Source organism: Eptesicus fuscus, chromosome 2 (genome assembly GCF_027574615.1).
Source record: "Eptesicus fuscus isolate TK198812 chromosome 2, DD_ASM_mEF_20220401, whole genome shotgun sequence".
Taxonomy (NCBI): Eukaryota; Metazoa; Chordata; class Mammalia; order Chiroptera; family Vespertilionidae; genus Eptesicus; species Eptesicus fuscus.
The window spans coordinates 42,686,441-42,706,585 of record NC_072474.1 but is presented as its reverse complement, the minus strand read 5'-3'; the positions used below and the strand labels follow the sequence as shown (position 1 = coordinate 42,706,585).

Here is a 20,145-nt window from a genome sequence, read left to right as displayed (position 1 = left end):
AAGGAAGGGGAAGGAAGGCCTATTCTTACACGAATCTTCGTGCAACGGGCCTCTAGTAAATTATAATCTCCTTTGGAAGATCACAAACCTTTTAGTTTTCAATCTCAGAGCACCAATTTTCACCATTGAGAATGCACAGTCTACCAGTTACTATCTGTGGGACTTGATTGGGGACAATCAGAAATAGACTTTTGTTGGCTTTAATCTAGTATCCTTGGTTCTTCAACTGGATTTTAAGTTCCTTGAGGCTGAGTCCCATCCTTCTTTAGTAGGGACAACAGTAGTAAGAGATGATACCACTCATATGGCACTTTTTTTTTTTTTTAATCAGCCATTAGGTTGGGAGGGGTGGAATAAAAGTAAAGCATGAAAAATCCTTAAATAGTGTAGTTAGTCTAATTTTATATTTAGAAACTAAGATTACTAGGAAGGTGGAGATTCATCAGTGTCTTTACCCCAGTTTGGTGCCATTTCCAGGACACTCCAGATAGGACCAGATTCAGGAAGGCAGTGATTGTCAGGAGGAGGAGTTCAGGGTATATTGGACGTCCTGAAAGATGTGGCTGTGCGCAAAGTTGTAATCTTAGGAAGGTTAATTTGGCAGACTCATCCCATACGTTTCTGAAGCGCGATGACAATTGTGACAAGGGATAAAAAGGAAAACTCTGACTAATAATGGTTTCTTTATTTCAGAAGCAGCACAACATTTATTTGCAAAGATAACTTTGTAGGAACCAAGAAGAAAAGTAAACTAAAGATATAGAATACTAGTAACTTTTAGGAGAAGGAAATTGGGGGGGGTGTGATAAAATGGTTCTTTATCACTGAGATTCTACTATCATTAAGGTAGAGATTATACACGCGTAAAGGCCATGGGTTTATTAAGGATAATTCATGTTATATATTTTAGGTTGGGAGGAATGCAGGAATATATTTGAAGGAAGCTACATTCTGGATCTTTCTCTATATCTCTCTCTGTGTGTTAATATGTGTGTGAGAGAGAATTTAGATGAAGTTAGTTCTGGTTATTTGGCAAACAATGATGGAAACTGGAGTAAAGAGTACTTATCTTAATGAACTGTCTTTTAATTTTCAATTGTGCATCGATGAATTTTAGAGGTAGGCCCAATCTGTCAAACAGACTTATAAATTTTACAGTGATTGCTTCCTTTTATTGTTCCTTCTTCAATCATTAGTCACATATCCAGTGGTGTAATGTAAACTACATTTCCCTCTTTCTTTTAATCTTTCTTTTTTGTTGTATTGTTTTCCTTCTTAACAGATCAGTTGCCTTTAGTAGGCAAGCATGGAGCAGAAAAATTATGAAACAGCAGCCAGAAGGATAAAATTTATAAAAGTCCTTTCTAAATGGTTTAATAGAAAAGACAAAATAAAGGTAATATATGATGTTAGTCCCTAAATTGCATTTCGGTTCTTTTTTTTTTTTTTTTTTTTTAAGAGAGTCAGGGAGGAAGGGGGAGAGAGAGAGATTGCCTCCCACATTCACCCCCTCTAGACCAGGAATTGAACCCACAATCTTTTGGTGCTTGGACAGTGTTCCAACCAACTGAGCCACACTGGCCAGGGCTCATTTCTGTTCATTTTTTTGCCCCATTTGCACAAGCAGTTGAGCCCCTGCCGTACTCTGCCATCATCATTAAGGAAATGAGGCTAAATTTTTGTTTTGTTTTGTTTTAAATGATGTACTTGAAACATTTCTAAAATGCTATTTGTAAAACTACCTTAGGGTTGCGTACATACTTACTTTTTTATATAAGTAATTAATTGGGTATTTTTAAATTCTAAGACTCCTTTGATACCTTCTGACATAAAACTAAAAAAGAAGGAAAGATTGACAAAATGCTTTTTTAAAAAAACATATACTTTTATTGATTTCAGAGAGGAAGGGAGTGAGGTGGGGCAGGAAGAGAGAGAGAGAGAGAGAGAGAGAGAGAGAGAGAGAGAGAGTAACATCAATGATGGGAGAGAATCGTTGATTGGCTACCTCTTGCACGGCCCCTACTGGGGATCGAGCCCACAACCCAGGCATGTGCCCTTGACCGGAATCGAACCCGGGACTCCCAGTCCGCAGGCTAATGCTCTATCCATTGAGCCAACCAGCTAGGGTAACAAAATGCTTTTTTAAAAAATGTATTTTTATTGATTTCAGAGAGAAAGGGAGAGGGAGAGAGAGAGAGAAACATCAATGATGAGAGAGAATCACTGATCTGCTGCCTTCTGCATGCCCCTACTGGGGTCAAGTCTACAACCCGGGCATGTGCCCTGACCTGGAATCAAACTGTGACCTTCTGGTTCATAGTTCAATGCTCAACAATTGAGCCACACTGGCCAGGTGACAAAATGCTTTTTTTGAATCACTTGTCCTCTAAAATATTTTTATTTATTTAAATAAGATGAGATTATATTCTAAAGAGAATTTGGGTTGACTCTTTAAACATAACCAGAATTTAATAAATATAGCTTTCTGATGAGCCAGCTTTATTATTAACTATTTGTTTATAAGCCACGAGTGTTACTCGTAGTTTCTAAATATTGTGTCTGAAAATGGAAGTTGTGGAAGTGGTGTAGTGTCAGCGGTGAATTGCCATGGACACGGTTGTCAGTGAGGAGCAGAATAAGCTGAGGGTGTGACTACAAGGGGGAAACTGGAGGTGGAGCTCTGAGATCTAGTCCCTGGTCCACATCCTTTCTAAGGCTGCTTTCACAGGAAAACGCTCAAACGCCCTGTAGGACTGAAGAGTAAAATTATTGTGCAGCGGAGTGCTACTTTGCAAAAGGCGTTCAGGGGGACCAGCCAGTTTCCACGTGTAATTGTGAACTACAGATATAATCCGCAGAAGCCCTCCGAAGGCTGTTTGAAATTGAGATGTTTTAATTTAAAATCACAGCATAAAACCTACATGGAACTTTGCAAATGGCAGAAAAAATATCTTTTGGGACCCGGTCGTTGTTTCTGTAGTCAGATTTCTGTCTTTTTGGCAGATACGTTTCACGTTAGCTTCATCTTCTTAGCTGATAGCAAGGCTCTTGGTTCCTTGAGGCACAGGCTTGGGAGCCTGTCACTGAGGGCGCTCCAGGAAAGGGAGTCTTTGGCTGTGAGAATACTCTTAAGGGCTGTTGTAAAGCTGTCATCTTGGAAGCAAAGCAAATCTCACGTGTAGTTGCATCAGGGCACAGTTTTGCAGATGGCACATTGTAGATTGGTGCTAAGCCCCCACCCTGTATGTGCTTGTGCTGCATGCTGAATAAAGCCTTTAATTTCAGCAGGCATAGGATGTGCCCTGCCATCTGGTATACAAAGCATCGCCTTCATGTCCGCTGGAATGAATATGTACATAGAATATGGAAACCTGTGGGGGCAGTGATGGGATTACAGATCTGAACATGTCACAGCACAAATAGGAGTGCTGCCTTGACCACAGATGGTGTTTTATCAACATTAAGCAGTGCTTAGCATGTTCTCTACGTTTAGCAGCCTTAAGTGCTTTTGAATTACAAGGCAAATTTAGATCAGTGGTTGTGCTTGAGCACATTGTCATTTGTGTGTGTGTGTGTGTGTTTGTTTTAATCCTCACCTATAGAGTGAGGCTATTTTTATTTTTCCATAGATTTTTAGAGAGAGTGGGAGGGGGAGGGGGAGAGAGAGAGAAACATCGATGTGAGAGACATTGATTGGTTGCCTCCCACACACGCCGGTGAGGGTTTGGATGGAACCTGAAATCCTCTAGTGCACAGGCCGATGCTCTAACCACTGAGCAACACTGGTCAGGGCCATTGTCATTTGTTCTTAAAGGACATAACTGAGCGCAGTTTTGCCATTAATGTTTGAGTGTTGCTTTACAGCTTACATCACAATACTTGGAGTATTTCTCATTTTTATTTTTGAAAAAAATGATTGCAATCTTAAATATGAATGTGTTTCTAGGTAATTATGAGAAGCACTTTTTTGTACATTAATAGGCCTTAGTTTTTGGAGCAGTATTAGGTTTATAGAAAAATTGAGCAGAAAGTGCAGACAGTGATTTTATGCCATTGGCTGTCTCATTTTGCATTTCCACCAGCAGTGAATTTCCACCAGAGTTCCTGTTGTTCTACAGCCTCACCGGCATTTGGTGGTGTCACTTTTCCAGATTTTGGCCATTGTAATAGGTGTACTGGTAGCTCATTGTTCTTTTAATTTGCATTTCCCTGTGACATATGATGTCAAGCATGTTTTCATAAGCTTATTTGCCATCTGTATATCTCTGGTGAGCTTTTCAACGTTATGTCTGGTAATAGCTGTAGGGTTTTTTTTGTAGATTTTTTTTTTTATCAAGTTGAGGCAATCCCCACCTTTTTTCTAGTTTACTAATAGTTTTTGTCATGAGTGGATGCTGAATTTCATCAAATGCTTTTTCTTCATCTTATTGATATGATCATGTGAGTTTTCTCCCTTAGCCTGTTGATGTGATAGATTACAAAAATGGATTTTCAAGTGTTTAATCAGCCTTGCATATCTGGTATAAATCTCACTTAGTCATGGTGTATAATTCTTTTCATACATTGTTGGATTCAGTTTGTTGATATTTTGTTGAGGATTTTTGTATCTGTGTTCATGAGAGATACTGGTCTGTAGTTTTCTTGTAATTTTTTTTTCTGGTTTAATATTAGGGTAAGGCTGGCCTCGTGGAGTGAATTAGGAAGTAGTCTCCCTGTTTCTATCTTTTGAAAGAGATTGTAGAGAACTGGTATAATTTCTTCCTTAAATGTTTAGTAGAATTCACTAGTGAACCCATCTGGGCCTGGTGCTTCCTATTTTGGAAGCGTATTAATTACTAGAGGCCTGGTGCATGGATTCGTGTACTGGTGGGGTCCCTCGGCCTGGACTGCCGAGGGGTCCCGGACATTCCCCGAGGGGTCCCGGATTGTGAGAGGGCACAGGCCAGGCCGAGGGACCCCACTGGTGTACATTCAGGGCCGGGAAGGGACTACAGGAGGGCTCCAGGGTGTGTCTGGCCCGTCTCGCCCAATCCCAATTGGCCAGACCACAGCAGCAAGCTAACCTACTGGTCAGTGCATCTGCCTGCTGGTGGTCTGCACATCATAGCGACTGGTCAAACAGTCAGACACTTAGCATGTTAGGCTTTTATTATATAGGATTGATTCAATTTCTTTAATAGCTGTAGGCCTATTCAAATGGTTTGTTTCTTGTGTGAGTTTTGACAGATTGTGTCTTTGAAGGAATTGGTCTGTTTCATCTATATTTTCAATTTTGTGGGCATAGAGATGTTCATAGTATTCCTTTGTTAGCCTTTTATCATCCATGGGATCTGTAGTGATGTCCTCTCTGTTATTTCTGATATTAGTAGTTTGTGTGTTCTTTCTTTTTTTCTTAGTTAACTTGCCTATTGATTTTATTGATCTTTTCTAAGAGCCAGCATTTGGTTTCATTGATTTTTCTCTGTTGGTTTTCCTGTTTTCAATTTCATTGATTTGTGCTCTAATTTTGTATTATTATTTTTCTTCTATTTACTCTGCATTTAATTTGCTTTTACTTTTTTTAGTTTCCTAAGTTATATACTTAGATTATTGATTTTAGATTTTCTTTTCTAATATATGCATTCACTGCTATAAATTGCCCTGAAGCACTGCTTTTCTTGTATCCATAAATTTTGATAAGTTGCATTTTCATTTTTTATTTAGTTCAAATTGTTTTTAAATTTCTCTTGAGATTTCTTCATTGATCAATGTATTAATTAGGAGTGTGTAATCTCCAGGTATTTTGGACTTTTCCAGCTATCTGATTTCTAGTTTAATTCTGCTGTGGTCTCAGAGGAGACATTGCATGATTTCCATTCTTTTAAATGTATTAAGGTGTGTTTTATGGCTCCGAATGTGGTCTGTTGTAGTGAAATTTCTTGTGAGCTTGAGAAGAACGTGTGTTCTGCTGTTTTTGGATGAAGTAGTTTATAGCTGTCTGTTCAGTCCAGTTGATTGATTGTGTTGGTGAGTTCTCCTGTGTCCCTGCTGACTTTCCGCTCGCTGGGTCTGTTAAAGTGACTGTTTAGCCCCTGGCCGAGGAGCTCATTTGGTCAGTGTGGTCCTGACATGCGAAGGTTATGGGGTTGATCTCCGGTCAGGGCATACACAAGAATCAGCCAATGAATGCTTACATAAGTGGAGCAACAAATCGATGTCTCTCTCTCTCCTTCTCTCACCCCCCCCCCCCCCCCAAAAAAAATAGTCAATAAAATAAAAAAAAACGAAGTACCATGAACAGTGAAACATGAATGTGTATATCCTCACTGGAGAGAGTGCACATTTTGCATTTCCTTTATACATTTGTGTCTGTTTGCTTAGAAGTGTGATGGAAAACTGGGATTATTTACTATCTGTAAACCTTTCTACAAGGATGAATAAGAATCCTACCTTAATTTCCCCCATAGCAAGCTTTAGACGCTTTAGGGAGTTGGGGGAGGACCTCAGGGATCTTTCTCCATGTGCTGCTAAAGCTCACCCTTCTCTTAAAGATGCCATATTCTGAGGTCATGGTGGTGCGGTAGCTATCCAAGGCCTGCGGGTTGTACTCTGAACACAAGAGAGTAGTATGGTTATTAATAATGGCATTCATAATGCTTACTCCTTAAACGGCTCCTGAGGTACAGCCTCTGACCACGCATGGCTGAAAAGCTCAGAATGAAAGCATGTGGCTGCCTGTTTGTTCATTTGGTCACCATCATCACCCATTTTGTGCTGGTCCATTAGACCCTGAAAGATGCCTTAGGCTCCACCAGCAGGCGCTCTGGTTTGAGTCTTGCTGCTCACCTCTGACCCCTGTCCCTGAAATGTGTTCATCATTTCAAGCCTTTGGGCGCTTTGCTTCATCTTTCTTTGTTTTGCTCAAGGTTCAGTTGCACAAACTTCTAGTGAGCCCCTCATCTCACTTCCTTCTTTCTTCTTCCTCATTTCCAGTTATTTTTGGTACTTTAATGTTCCTTTATTTGGACACCAAATAGCTCTTGGAAATCCTGAAAGTTAACTTTCTTGATTCTCATTTTGTTCTCTAAACATGATCCTTCCTCCAAGGCTTAAAAGAAGACCTCAATTAAAAGTTGCTGCTTTGTGATATAGAGAGTTATGCAAATAAGCCGGTATGTAATTTGTTTGAGGTTGCTTAGAAGGAACGTTGGAAACGTGTTTGGTGAGGGTGTCTGATGTGGGTAATAACGGATCAGGGAAACCAAATAAAGTTTTTATAATTAAGTACAGATTAGTCCTTTTCTAAAACAAGTTTCTCATAATGAAAGCAAACTGCTGATAACTAGTGATGAGGCTCGAGTAAACAGCCTCTTAGAAATCTTAAGACAACGAAAGATTAGGAGAGAAAAAATAAAAAATTGAGGAAATGGATGACAGAACCAAGAGACCTGAACGGCTGGGAATCTACAGGAGACTTCTAAGCAAGAGCTGAAGCGTTAGCATAAGTTTAGCTCTAGCTCAATTACTCAGTTATAAGCTAGTCTGTTCATTCTGTTAACCTGCTCTGGTGTGTACACTACAGGGTCCTTGAAGTTTTCCAATACTTACGTATAGCCTGAGGCGTTACCCTGTTTCTCACCAAATATCCCCTCTCCCTGACCGGAGGGGAACTCTCTCTGGAAGCCCTATTTCTAATATTCTCCACCTCCCAAACTTGTTTCTATCTTAATTCATATTTATCCATATCTAGTTTCATTTTTATTTTCAAAGAGAGAATTTTATTGGAGCAAGAGTAATAATCATAGTAAATATGTACATTTTAATTTTATGAACTATATAATTATGCTATTTTTACCCGGAGAGGCTAACCTTTCAGCTACCTGGTGCTACATGACCACACATGGCATCGTGCTAAAAAGAAAACTTTTAAGTTTTCAGGACAGAGTATTTTTATTTGCTCGCCCCACACATAGTGACCAAAATGAAAAATGAGGTTTACTATTTTTATCCTTAGTACATAATGATATTAAATAGACTGTGTACTTATTGCAGTAAACTTTTTTTAGAGACTGTTAATATGGTAGTTAATACTTGAAAATTTGTGTTGGGAGTTCTCAACTCATCTTTTCTCTTTTACTTGTTAGTGATAATAACAACTCATGGTCATTTTAGAAAATTTTAAACCTGGATAAGCAAAAGGAAAATGTAAGTCATCTATGTATCTATCACCTGTTAACATTTTCATATTGCATTATCTTTCCAGCATGTTTATGCTTACACATACAGCTTTAAACACACACACACACACACACACACACACACACACACACACACACACACACACACACCAAACAGAATAGCCCCTGGCCAGTGTGTCTCAGTGGTTGAGGTCGACCTATGAACCAGGAGGTCACAGTTCAATTCCTGGTCAGGGCACATGCTAGGGGTTGCAGGCTCAATCCCCAGTGTGGGGTGTGCAGGAGGCAGCAGATCAATGATTCTCTGTCATCACTGATGTTTATATCTCTCTCTCCCTCTCCCTTTCTCTCTGAAATCAATAAAAATATATTTAAAAAAATGAAAAAAGAAACAGAATAAATATTGTTTTGTACATCTGACTATATCATGAACTTGTCCCTGTCGCTAGACAGAGTAAAGAAGTAGTTTCATATTCCATTGTACCCATCCACCACCATTTATTGAAGCGGTCCCCTGTTTTGGGGGACTTTGTCATTTCCAGTTTTTCACTGTATTAACAGTGTCCGAGGCTCAGAGCTTAATGTTTGTTCACATTCTTAGTGTGCTTATAAAATATTAGAAATGTATTTTACAATAGTCCTGGAGAGCAGCTTGATGATTTTTTGGGCTGCCAATTTATATGCAAAACATAGTATCTCCCTTTTTAGATTTGTGTTTCTTTGTTCACCAACAAGAGTAAACACTTTCGCACTTTCAGTGTAAAGGTATAAAGGGGTTATTTCCTTTTGTTTCGGAAGGCCTGAAAGCATTTCATTAAGTTAAATAATTATTTAAGTTTCGCTGTTATGATAGTACGTGACCTTCATGTCACTCTAAGGAGTTTTAGGAGTCCGGGCGTAGCAATAACAACTTTGTGTCGAGAAAGAAAGAATTAGATCGGCAGTTGTTTCTTCATGGAAGACCCAACAGAAAAACTGTAGAAAGCAGAGGTTGCCAGATACAGGGCATTTTAATCTGTTGTTCAACCTTACTCTCTGGGCTTAAAAAAAAAAAAAAAAAAAAAGTCCTATTTCTGGGATGTTTTGAATGCAACCTGTATTAGGCAGAGGAAAGTACAGAGTGAACTTTCAAGATATTTTAAATTTAAAAGTCTATAATTAGAAAACACTGTTTGAGTTCTCATGATACTATTTTATCCTGAAATCATCCATCTAGATTAGTGGGTCATTCCTCCCGCTCCGTTTTCTCCCTCCTCCTCTCTCAGATCTGCTTCTGAAAACCTTCAAGGCGTCCATGGGTTTTGTTGTATTAAAGTCCTTCCCTTTCCCCCTCCTTTGTAAGATCACTTCAGTGTCCTTCTCTTCCTTGCAAGGAGCTTACCTGGGACTTCTCAGGAGCACAGCTGGCTGTCTTGTCAAGAGGAAGCTGGTGCACAGGCAGCTGTGTGCCAGGAAGACAGCAGAAAAACTAACAGGTGTGGCCGCTTCCCTCGTGGAGTTTGCAGCCTGACAGAAGAGAGACAGGTTCAGCTTTACCAATACTTGATTAGATAATTACAAGTAGCAAACTGTGATGATGGAGAAAACGTGTGGAACCACGTGGAGCTGATGAAGGGGCTCTAATCCAGTGTGAGAATAGAGAGAGTGTCTTCTCTTAGGTCCTAAGACTTAGGAGGCGATGTTTGTCCCGGGTGCACAGGGTTCATCTTACGTGCATCTCTCCCTCTCCTTCCTTGCGGGGTGCTATAGGCAGGTGAAGATACCTATTTCTTCTTGCTTTGGTGGCTTTAGCGATACCCCGCAAGTATTAAAATGAAGATACGTTGCTACAGTTGATTAACAACTTTAAGATGAACACTATTTCATCTGAAGGAAAATTATTTGAAAAATTAGCCTTAAGTGCAGCATACTGTGGCTGAGGGAATGAACAAGGCGGACACATCGCTGGGACGTCAGCCTGTCCGCAGCCGTGTGGACTAGCCACGGAAGTTCAGCTGCACCGTGCCTTCCACGTGCCGTCCGGGAACATCCGAAGGAACGAAGGTCCCTTTTTAGCTAAGATGTGTTCTCTAATAACTAGTCTTTAAAAAATATATATTATCTGTTTTCCAACTTACAGTAGAATGTGCCTTAACCACAATAGTTTGCGTAATCTGGAAGCTCCCCTTTTAACTGTTAGGTAGAAACTGAGGTAACTATGACACATGGGAATATTTTTCTGAGCTGTTTTTTCCCCTGAGATGATCATGGCTGTTCCTTCGCCAGACAGTGACTCTCACGTTCTTTAGACTTAAACCCATCCTTGTGGGGGAAATCGCTTTTCAATGCATCCGGTTTACTTGGTATGTGGGCTGTACTTGTGTCACTGCCTGACGTTAGAGAACCTGTCCCACCAATTTGGAACTGCCTCTCCTCAGCCTGTCGGAAGCGGGGCTGGGGAAATGGAAGTAAGGGGCGGGTTTCTGGAGCCGTTGTTTCCCTGTCATCAGAGCTGCTTACGTGTATCTCATTGCCTTGGCTTCTTCCCAAAGAGACTCTAGAAACGTATGCTCTGGAATTTATTGAGGGGCACAGTGAACTGTCCTGTAATGTCTTATGGGAGTCTACCTGGTCTGTGCTGTTGCTCACTGTCTCTTGTGTACAGACCCGAAGGGACCATATTAGAGCTACGAGAAGAAAAGCTTCTTCCCCCTCCCAACACGCACAGGGATGGACATGCACACACTCTTTCTCAGAGTCTGGAAAAAGGAGTTGAGAGCCAAAGAGTCATTTTGTAAGACTTAACTAGTACACTCTGTTACCCCCGGTCTGGTCTCTGTTTTAGTCAGCTAACACACATGGATAGTGCATACGGCATGCCAGGTGTTGTTTCTAAGCTTTTTAAAAGTACTAACTCCTTCAGAGCTCTCAAAGACCCTCTGAAGTTAGTGATGTTGTTATCCCTATGTATAGATGAGGAAACTGAGGCACAGGAGTCCCACAGGAGCTGCGTGCGATGCTGGGTTTCAGAATCCTTGCTCCCAGCCCCTGAGCTTTGCTGCCTCGGCAGGGATTCCATCCATTAGCAGGTGGGGCAGCCTCCAGTCACAGAAATACCAGCCCTCTTCCAGGCGGTCTGTGGTCAGGAATCCCTGGCCTCTGCTTCTGGCTCTCTGACTCTGCATTGTTCTTCTCACGGTCATATTTCGTACGTCATATAATTTACTTTATTCTTTTCTGAAGCTATGCATGGTACATATACTTAAAGTTAATATAAATCATGAATGTCCGTGACACTTTAAAAAAAAATGGGTCCTTTTTAAGCATGACACAACATTAGAATGTATACAAAAAGAATCTTTGGACTAGTAAGCACAAATTTGCATTCTATCACGCACCCCCTTTTTTCTTTAAAAAAATTTTTTTAAAATATATTTATTGATTTCAGAGAGGAAGGGAGAGGAAGAGAGAGATAGAAGCATCAATGATGATAGAGAATCATTAATCAGCCGCCTCCTGCACGCCCCCTACTGGGGATCGAGCCTGCAACCGGGCATGTGCCCTGAGTGGGAATCGAAACCAGCGACCTCTTTGTTCATGGGTCGACGCTCAACCATTGAGCCACACCAGCCAGGCAAGGGCGCACATTTTAAATATGACTAGATGAAAGTCACATTTAGCCATGTAATTGAATAAAATCTGTGAGCTGACATTATTAGTGTAATTAATACCATGTCATAAATAATTATAATCGTCCACAGACTTAAGGTATGTCCCAAGAGCTGCTATCTGCTTTTTTTATTTGGATGGTGCTTCCTACCTAAGGAACAAAATGTTGCTGCTGTTTTATGAGCTACTTTTGACTTCAGCTTCTCCCAGTTTGACGCCCTGGGCTGGTTTCTATATATGGCCGTGTGTGTAGGTATCCGAAAAGCATTGGCCCTTGGGGATGTGACTCCTTGAGAAATCTCTTTGTTAGTCCAGTTCTTACTTTATCAGGAATTTCTCTAAGCCAGGGGTTTTCAAGCTTTTCCTTCTCCTGGCACGCATTACTAGCATTCTGTGGCACACCAACAATATTGTCTACGCCCCTGCAATAGTAAGGGCCACGTGACTAACCCCTTTGGTTACTGCCTGACTGAATATACGTTATTTTCCCCAATAGAATCTCAGTGCTGTAGAAATGTCTCAATTACGGGGAACCTCTGAAGGGTTTAAAGTAGGAGAGTAGCATTTTAGAAAGACTGCTGTGGAAATTTGGGGGTAGGGTAAGGAAGAGAGATGGCTGGAATCCAGGGGAAACATGGCAGTGGCTGGGAGCAGGGTCAGGTCCGTGGGGGTGGGAGTGAAGTCGAGAGAGAGGGGAGTAAACGGCTGGAGTCACGTTCCAAGTGAAATGAGAAAAACATCCTCCAGGGGCGGGGGGTCCTTCCAAAGGGTCAGACACGTCCCACGGAGAGTGTTGTACGGTGTGTGAAATAGGAAACTGCGCTGCTCACCTCTTGTGGTGGGCTTTACTGGCACCTGGCATTTTTGATCAGTAGAAATTTATTAAAGAGGACAATTCAGTGGTTTTACAGAGTTGTGTAACCATCACCCCCACTCGTTTTAGAACATATGCATCCCCGCCCCCCCCCCAAAAGAAACCCATTAGCATTCACTCCCTGTTTCCTGCTACCCCCAGCCCCTGGCAACCAGTAATCTACTTTCTGTTTCTGTGGATTTACCTATTCTGCACCTTTCACGTAAGTGTGGTCTTTTGAAACTGGCTTCTTTCATTTAGCCTAACGTTGCCAGGGTTCACCTCCATTGAAGCGTGTGTCGCCCCTTCATTCCTTGTTATGGCCAAACAGTTTTCACTGATAAGGTGCACCACATTTTGTTTATCCGCTCACCAGTTGGTGCACACTTGGACTGCTTCCACTTCTTGGCTATTGGGAATGATGCCGCCGTGAACATTTTCGTACAGGTTTCTGTGTGGACGACTTTCCGTTTTCCATGGGTATATTCCTAAGAGTGACACGTTCATTCTTGAGTCTCTTGCAGCGGTTGAATATTTTTGGTGAAAGTGGTTATGTCAATAGAAAATCAGTTTCTGGTTGCGGATAGGTATCTATCCTAGGATTGTTAAACATAGATTTTAACAAAATGTGTAAGGTGGTTAAAAGATACATAGATCAACTATCAGTTGTGTGTGTGTGTTGAGCCCGGGCTGTGCTCTTAGGATATTCATATGGTGGTTCTAGGAACTGTAGACCTGGACTTTGGCAGCATATGTTTACTTCCACCCACAAGCCAGATTTTAGTTACTTAAAATCCATTAAAAGAGGAGAGGGTGCGATGAATAGACAAGAGCACGTAGGATTTTTAGGACAGTGAAACTGATCTGTATGAGGCCATAATGATAGGCACATGTCATTGTAAATTTGCCCAACCTGGTAGAAAGTACACACCAAGAGTGAGCCCTGATGTACAGTAAGCTATGTGACACTGGGTAATAATGCTGTGTCCGTGTAGGTTCCTCAGTTATAACAAAGATACCACTCCGAGGGGGCTGTGCATGTGTGGGGGCAGGGGAACTATGAGAAATCTCTGTGCTTTCTGTTCAGTGTTGCTATGGATCTGAAATGGCTCTAAAAAATAAAGTCTACTTGAAAAATCCACTAAAAGATCACAGCAGCTGTATGTATTTCTAAGGGAATCTTCCACCACTTGGTTTGAAGGTGACAGGTTGTATATAGGTAGTCTCCCGTTGGCCCTGTATGCAGCTGGTCCCTCTGCCTCTGTGCAAAGCCCTGGGTGGCCTGGCCTCTGCGCTGTGCCTTTCTTTACTCCGAGATCGTATGGCCTTTCTATTCTTTTACACCTACCTGGCTCATTCTTGCTCAGGGCCTTTGAACCAGCTCCTCCTCCCCCTCCCCCCCCCCCATTATTATCCTCTTAGGTAACATTCCCTCAGAGAGACCCCTTGACTGTTTGCTCCTAAATCAGCCACATCAGCCCTGGTCTTATTTGACTGACTTCTCTAGGTGACATTTACCACAATCTTCTTGTTTATCTGCTGGCTTGTTCCCATGTCAGAAGGTGAGCCTCGTGAGGGAAGGGAATGTGCCTGTATGTACTGCTGCACCTCCAAACAGGGTCTGTCATGTAGTGAGGAGATGTCCATGGGATGAATGGCCAAGTTGCTTTTCTCTTCCTGAGATGCTGGTACCTGTTAGAGTCAGTGTCTTCCTGGGGGCAGTGTCAGATAGCTCTTGATTTCACCTCCACCCCCAGGAAACCAACAAAACATAACAATAAAGCATCATCGTTATTTAACCTCTCACTTTTTCCACCTTGTAGAGCTACCCTCCTCTGCCCCACACCACTCTTCGCAGAAAGGATCTGCTGCAAAACAGTGTCACCTGCTGTGAGGACCAGAGTGGGATTCGCTTGGCACCACCTGCAAACAGTAGGTGTGGGGCTTCCTGGCCCTGTATCATACAGATAATTAGCATCAGTGGAAGGTTGGCTGCCTCCCAATTGTCCTGAAACTTCTCCGCTAGCTTCTGTTTTCCAGTTAAGACATTTCTTTCATAAATGCCTTATCAATGAGAATTTCTATTTTATTCTCAGGAGAGGCTTAGATTTCAAGCTTTCTTGAGTGCTTGAAATCAGGTGCATGGATGCTTCCTTTATAGTCGGATTATTGTCCTAAATGCCAGCAAGAGAAATAGAGGTAACACCAAAATGTTCTCACCTCTTCTCATTACTGCCAAGAGATTCTTTTACACCTACCTGGCTCATTCTTTCTCAAGGCCTTTGAACCAGCCCCTCCTTAGCCTGGAGTGCTGTTCTTCCATGGAAACCCTCTCCCCCCATTATTATCCTCTTAAGTAACATTCCCTCAGAAGGACCCCTTGACTCAATAACTGCCTCAGCTGTGCATTAAGAAAAGTTTGTCGTGCTTGGCCATGTGGCTCAGTTGTTGTGCATCAGCCTATGAACCAAGAGGTCATGGTTCGATTCCCGGTCAGGGCATATGCCCCAGTTTCAGGCTTGATTCTCAGTAGGGTGGGGGGCGGGGGTGCAGGAGGCAGCCGATCAGTGATTCTCATCATTGATGTTTCTATCTCTCCCTCCTTCTCCCTTCCTCTTTGAAATCAGTAAAAATGTATTTAAAAAAATAAAGAAAAGTCTGTGGTACTAAAAATCTTCAAAGAAGCACCAATCAGCTCTGCACCTATTCAGCAACTTTACTGCAATTATTACTAGCAAAATTATTTATTTAAACTAAGGTTCAAACAGAGTGGTAATTACATCCATTCTATGTCCATTAAGGAGGAAGGAGGTTTTTCTCTTTTGTGATTGACATTTGCAAGTCAATTCACTGTCTATACCAATTTGGATTTAATTTCAATGATAATTTTATTCTTAAAAATAAAAATATCTGTTGCATTTTTAATGCAAAATATTTTCTCTCCTCTACATATACTCGTATAAGCCCCTTATGACTGGGGCTCATTTGAATCTTATGATAGCCATTCTTTTTCATCATTACTAATTAGTGTGGTGAAAAAGACTTCAGTGCTAAGATGGACCCCAGGGAATTATAATCCCAAGTTAATGAAAAAGAAATTTTTATGAACATTTAAGAATCACTGTTCAGCACAACATTTCTATAGGCTTATTTGTTTTCTGTAAAATTCAAAATAATTCTAGGAATGTTGCTGGGATTTGAATCCCTATATCAGGCCCATACTAGGAATGACAACCATTTCTAAATGTGTGACCCCAATGATATCTCTCCCTTTGTCTGGTAGTGTCTGTCCCATTGAAGCTGGGCAAAGAAAAGAATTCATTTTTCCTACAGATACGTACTGAACGAGTTCTGTGCCGGGCACTTTTTTCAGTGTTGAGAACAAGGCAGTGAACAAAACAAACTCCCTGCTTTCATGGAGCTTTAAAGAAGCTCCCGGATGTCCTCAGCAAACACATGAGAGAAGGGAGGTGCAGAGAACTTGGCTCACTCCCAGGTGTCTTGGGGAACCCCCTTCAAGATGGCAGCTGGACCCAAGATGAAAAGATCATTAGAACCTGATTTGGAAAACAAGATAAATGCAACCTTATGCTCTAGATTAATCATTGCAATAATATAGAAGCCTATTAAAACAACAAATAAAAAGATGCCAGGTTGGGCTTAGGAAAGAAAGAGGAACTACTTGTCAAGTATACTATTTTAATACATTTTTTCAGGTTTGCAGATACTGCCCAAATTCTGCCTCTCCCGTCCCCTCCCAGCTCCCATTGTCAGTGTCTAATGCATCCTGCCAATTTCTCCATGCACAGACAAGCAAATGTGACTATGAATTCATTCATATTGGCCCCCTTCATAAAGTAAAAGATAACAAGCCATACCTCTCTGCAATATATGTCTTCCTTCTAGAGTATGTAGGAGCATTTATCATTAGTACTAAGAGAGCTTCCTCATTCTTTTTTTGTTTTTCTCAAGAGTTACAGAGTAGTCCATTGTATGGATGTACCACAATTTAAATAGTGACCTATTTATAGGCATTTGGGTTGTGGCCAATATTAAACAATGCTGCAGTAAATAACTTTGCACATAGTTATTCTGTATGTATGCAATGATATCTGTGTAAATTTTCAAAGTAGAATCACAAGCCATAAGGTTTGTGTATACTTTTGATAGATGTTATCAAATTGCCTCCCAGAGGGGTTTTTTCTTAATTCTCAGCACTGCTAGGAACGTGTAAGAAGAACTGTCCAGGGTCTCGATTTTTGCCAGTCCGGTAGGTTAAATGGTGTCTCAGGAGTTTCCATATAGGAATACTGTTTGTTAGAATTTTCAGTGGTCTTTTTTTAAAGAAGAAAATTCACAGAAAACTAAACAGGACTAGAATTTGACTGTTTTTATTGTACAGGTGGACTACTAAAGGCCATCTTAAATCTTCTATTATGTAATTTAAAATAATGCTTGTTCATGTTAAAAATGCTTCTCAGGCTCATGATGTACCTAGGTGACCTGCTAGGAGAAAGTCCTTTCTCCTGTAGTTTGGTCCTATATTACATAGAGAATTGAAATAGGACAGTGTACAAAAGGAGGTATCACAGCGGGCCTGAGACTGCTGTCCTTAGTTAGACAGGCCTGCTTGTAAGGCTGGCCCTTGGCTGGCATCTGGGAATTTAGATTTGAGGAGGGTTTCCACCATAATGTCTCTGTGCCTGAACTGTTTGTGCAGACAATAATATTTATGTTGAATATCTGCTTGCCTTCTGGGAGGAATTGGGGTAAATGCCTGGCAGGTGCCTATGTGGCCAGCCCAATAAAAACCCCGGGCACTGAGTCACTAATGAGCATCCCTGGCAGATAGCATTTCACAGGTGTTGTCACAGCTGTTGGGGAATTGAGTGGGAATTGAGTCTGACCTATGTGATTCCACTGGGAAAAGCTCTTGGAAGCTCGCGACTGGTCTTTGCTCCATGTGCCTTTTTCCTTTGCTGATGTTGCTTTGTGTCCTTTTGCTATAACAAATAGCCATGAATGCAACCAAATGCTGGACCTCTGAGTCTTCAGTCCTAGTGGTCCTGAACTGGAAGTGATCTTGGGAACCCTGACATGGTCAGCGTTGCAAAGATTTAATATTCTATCTGTCTGCAGTGTTAGTGGTGAGTGACACAAAAAATTTAAGCATGCAGTTAACTGACCTTTGGCATTATATCTTGACTTGCAGTCTGTGTTCTGTTATAAAATGTGTAATGCCTCAGGTTTCTGAGCAGTGATTTCACATTTACATCTACAAATGGAGGCAACAAGAAGGCTGCTGGGTAGTAAAGGGTTTTATGTTTAGTGCCAAGTCCACAACGGGTCCTTTGATCCTCCCAATGTTCATATTCAGGCTTAAAAGTTTCTTGCTTTGATTTTCTATAATCTGATGATTGGATAAATGCATTTACTCACATTCCTTTGGATTTGTAGCCACAGGGTTTTAGTTAGGCAGTCTGATTTCTAATTCTGCTCTGTTTCTAAAATTTATCTGCAAATAAATAACCCTAGAAACTTCACTCAGGACAGCAGATCTTTCTGTATAAACTAGTGGCCCAGTGCACAGATTCGTGCACATTGAAAGGAAATTAATTAGAAGAAATATTTTAATATTGCTGTTAGCCCTTTCTCTATAATAGAAGTGTCAACCAAGTTCACGACCAACAATGACAGATCGAAACACACACTTGCGATTGGCACTAGTGAGAGCTTTATATGTATCACGCATGCGCAAATCAACTTAGCCTTTTATAGATATAGAATAAACTTGCTTAATTAGACCCGCTTTCTGACTTAGCTAAACTTTTTCCAGCCCAGTGAAGCACCCCAACTTCTCTTTCAGGTAATTGTCAGTAACATGGCAGTAAATATCAACATGAAGCAGATTATTATTGTAGATCACGCAGTGAGAACAAAGGGTAATATATTTAACTGCAACAGTGTTTGACTATATTCTGCACAGTGAGAAAACCTGAAGTCATTTTCAAGGTCCACCATTTCTTACTTCTTTTCAGTCGGGTCAAGTTTCTAAACTTTCTAAATCTCCATTTTCTGGCTAATGAAAAGAAAATAGGATTCCACCGAGTCTCTGTCTACTCCAGGACTTCTGTGAGGATCAAATGAGATGAGGCAGGGAAAAATACTTCACAGACATTTGGTTAAAGTATGAGATGTTTCCACCTGGCTATAAAGCAAGTCGTGTTCCTGGGCTGAAGAAACTGCAAGGAGGCTAGTCGCTAGGGAGAGATATCTGGGCATTGCTACGTGATGTTATTACCCAGACAGACACTTAGTTTATTAGCCTTTTATATATATATATATATATATATATATATATATATATATAGACATACACACACACACACATATATATATATATACACATATATATACATATATATATACATATATATATATATATACATATATATATATACACACACACACACACACACATACATACATATATATATATATGTATATATATGACATAAGGCCCAAAGATTTTGAAACAGTTTTATTTTGTATAATTGTGTGTTAACACCTCATTTAAAATTTGTAAATACTCAAATAGAAAACTGACAAATGTGTTAAACATAAAGATTTATTCATTTAAGCTGCGTTCCCTAAAGAAATTAGATGGCATCTAAAGAGAAGCATTTCTATTTAGGTGGTTTAAAATGTTCATTGTGGCCCAGAGCACTGGTTCTTCATGCTTACAGGTTTTTCCTTGTGTTACAACTATTTCCCCAACTAGACTTCAAGCTCTGAGAAGGCAGGGACAAGGTCTGTCTGGTTCACCTGGCCATAGCAGATGTTCAGATATTGAAATGAAGGTTAAATAAGGTTTCAAAAGATGAGACAGAATTCCTGGTAATTTAGCTCTCAGAGTACAGGAATGCAGGAAACTGCTGGCTACCACAGAGAAGGCTTTACTCCTATATAATTGTCATAAAGCTTTAATAGAGCGTGGGAACAAATATTCTTTTGTTACTGACACTTGCATTACGCAGGTATTCAGCAACAGATTCATGAACTTAATAACTAAGCTTTCTGCTGGTAGTTTCATTGCCCAAGATTAAACTCTATTTTGAAAATCTGAAAAACAAAGTTTTCTATCCCCAGTTACATGCACAAGCCCAAACATTTCACAGGATTGAACGAAGCAGATCCACTTATTCAGCCATGAGCCCCAAATTGGGAGAACCATCTTTAGACATGGTGAAAGACTTTAAAATATTTTGGAGAACAATTGAGCCCCATATTACTTGCCAATACTAATGGTAACCAACAATAAGATAGTTCTAAACAATCAGAATACCCTTTCTTAAAGCTATTATAGAATTTTGTGGATTTCAGGATTTTTTTCATTTTTTAATTTTTATTGATTTCAGAGAGGAAGGGATAGGGAGAAAGAGATAGAAGCATCAATGATGAGAGAGA

The 20,145-nt window shown here is 40.6% G+C and overlaps 1 protein-coding gene across 5 annotated transcripts in view; it reads left to right on the top strand.

The window, feature by feature from the left end:
• SGMS2 (sphingomyelin synthase 2) overlaps nucleotides 1-20,145 on the top strand; it is a 90,859-nt gene that overhangs the window by 15,290 nt on the left and 55,424 nt on the right. For 3 of the 5 annotated variants that reach the window (XM_028158618.2, XM_028158619.2, XM_054726759.1), the window contains exon 2: nucleotides 14,502-14,610. The exons of 1 other annotated variant lie outside the window; for it this stretch is intronic. The gene's annotated coding sequence lies outside the window, so the exon portion shown is untranslated. Of the gene's footprint in view, nucleotides 1-14,501; nucleotides 14,615-20,145 lie in introns of all 5 variants that reach the window. One more of the 5 variants, XM_054726766.1, reaches the window with a different exon arrangement.